We start from the raw sequence: 3,063 nt of genomic DNA on the forward strand, positions 1-3,063 counted from the left end.
TTCACTGACTCAGCTTTCCTCTTGCAGTAGGCATCATTGCCTCTGTTTTGTGAGGAGGAGGACTTTGTGAACTGGTGTTGGGTTAATGGGTTAATATTGGACTTGTGGGCTTGGGCAGCATTGGGTTGGGATGTTTTTGTGATACACATTTTCTTTACATAAAACTATGTCTTATCCATGAGTTGCTGTGGATTTGTTTCTTCAAAGTACCCAGACTAATAAAGCCGCTAACTTAAAAGTTTGGAGGTTATACCCACTCAGCCACTTTGCATTAGAAATGGCATAGTTATTTGCTCCCATATAGGTTACAGCTTACAAAACCCTAGAAAACCATTCTCGTCTGTCACAGTAGGATATGATGAGTCAGAATAAACCTGTCAGCATGCAACAACATTGTATGTGTCTGTGTTGGTTATAAAATAGCTGGATTAATATAATAATATTAATTTATGAGTGTATATATGTACATTTACTTATTCGTAGATAAAGTCTTCTTCCGGTAAAATTACACTTAAAGATGCAAAACACAGGAAAACTAACAGGACATAGAAAGAATACATTGAGAAATAGAAATAAAATGAACTAAAGGTAAAGTACCTTGAAGCCATTGTAACCCAATGTGTCAAATGTTATCTAGCTATTCATTAAAATTAAGACTGGGAGTGTATAATTAGAAAAAGATACCTCACAGCAAAGTAAAGGTATATTCAATAAGATGCAATTATTCTGAATATTCCATCTTGAAAATGCCTGGCAATTTTACTGAGTATGCTGAGTAGAACATAGGAAAAGACCACCTCTAAAATACTGAAGCAGAAAACAGTAAGGGTAGAGGGTCAGAAAAGAAGATGCATGGAACTTGAGGAAGAGTTGTGAACCCTGCACATGCCAACAAGATTAAAATACATCCTGAAAATGACTAGGACATTAGGTTAGTCATACATAGTACACAATAACAGTGATGTGGAGTACAGGAAAAAGTCAAGCCAGAATGTAGAAGAAGAAAATATGAAATATGAAGGATGAAGACAAGATTGGCCACAGTAAATTAAAAAATTGTCAATAAATGTAAAAATAATTTTATGCTAACCATAAAGTGGTATGCTATAATATTCACCTATAAAATATTAACAAGGATGTTTATATTTTAATTTTAATATTTTAATGAGAGGTCTCTGGAAGTACAGCATTAATTATGATTTTCTGATAATTTAATTGATCTCAGATATAGTGACACAGTAATTCCACTTTTTGAAACCAAATCTATACATATTTGTTATTATTTTATGCACAAAATATTCTATATACTACTGTATCAAAGTGAGACAAGAATATTTAAAAATTAAAATAAATTATTTTAAATATGACACATTTTCAGAATAAAAAAATTACAAGCACTAAAGTAATAATATATACATATATGTGATATATACAGCTATATCACTTATATGCATGTGTGTGTATATACATATGTATATATCACTGGCAATTTCTCTTACTATTGTGGTTTTCATGTTTCTGTGTTGCTCAAAGAGATGTTTCAAACATGAGCAGGGTCACCACCCCTGGTGAACACATTTCAGCAGAGATTCCAGACAAGGAACAGATGAAGACGAAGGGATGAGCTGTCCATGGAGCTTAGCCATGTTATGAATACCGGCAGAACATTGTCAGACAGAGTGTCAGAAGACTAGCCTCCTTGGTTGTTAGTCACTCAAAATAAGACCGAGGAGGAGTCGCCCCTTACAGTACAGTGGACCTTACTGGCCTGAATGGAGTCCAGCTCTGGAGACGATCATTTACTAATGGGGCATGAGTCAAAATGGGAAGAAACCGCTGCAAACATCCATCAAGTATCAGGACATAGAATGTACACATTGTAAAATGTTTTCAAACAAATGTATGAAGCACTGGAAGAACAGTTTCTATGCCAAGAAAATTGGAGGCAACTACCTGGGCAAACAGTTGAAAGAGGTCAATATTTGTGGCAATTCCAAAGAAAGGTGACCCCCAAATGAGAAAAGTATCAAACATAAATAACACATCCAAGTAAGATTTTGCTGCAGCTAATTCTACAATGGCTACACCCGTACACGGACAGAGTGCTTCCAGAAATCCAAGTCTGATTCACAAAGGAAGTGGCAGGAGAGAGATCTTCGCTGATATCAGATGGATCTTGGCTGAAAGAACAGAAAGCCAGAATGGTGTTTACTTACATTTTATCGACTATGAAAAGATATTCCACTGTATGGCATTAAAAACTTGTTTGTTTATATTAGTTGGGATTTAATACTTATATTTTCTCATTCCAATTTTCAAGCACATTACGTGGAATGTACAATTGCTACCACAATCAGTTTCCAACTATTCCCATTCTCCACGGACCCCTTGATATTGTCTCCCTTTTACCTGCCCCCATTGTACCTTCCACCCCACAAGTCCCGTAATCTACTCACTGTCCCTCCGGCTCCATTAATCCTACATTTCATATACTAAGAAATGGAAATGCATATAATACAGCTCCAAGAGGGTGACCTCCATTGACATCACACCACTGAGAGACACCCTAATATGCACAAACCAAAACCAAAGAAAGCAATACAAACCCAAAATAGAGAAAATTATGGAAACCAGACCTGGCTCAGCCCACATTACAGAGGGGATCTACTGACCAAGTTTTAACTCTTCAGGTCAGATTTATTCCTTTGAACTTCTCCTCTCTCCCAAGCACTCTGTTTAGTGACCACTTTCCTCCCTTCCCTCAATTTAAGGTAGGGAGAGTTCTCCGGAGGCTTATTTCCTGAGTAGTTCCACAAATTAATGCTGGGCTCCCAGTGTCATCCTTCACCTTCTGCACATCAGACTCCCACAAGTTAGGCTCTGACACTGGTCTCTCCTCTGACTTCGGCTTATATGGATTCCAATCCATCAGTGAGTGAAGAGGGTGTGCTTCTTCCATGTGGACTTAGTTGACATCTCACTAAAGAAGAGCATTTTTGACTGCACACATGAACATTTATTTTTAATTCGATTTTTGAGGTAGTTTATTGTGCCAACCTGGCC

Source organism: Echinops telfairi, unplaced genomic scaffold (assembly GCF_000313985.2).
Source record: "Echinops telfairi isolate 266 unplaced genomic scaffold, ASM31398v2 ScPeMD7_7401;HRSCAF=8416, whole genome shotgun sequence".
NCBI lineage: Eukaryota > Metazoa > Chordata > Mammalia > Afrosoricida > Tenrecidae > Echinops > Echinops telfairi.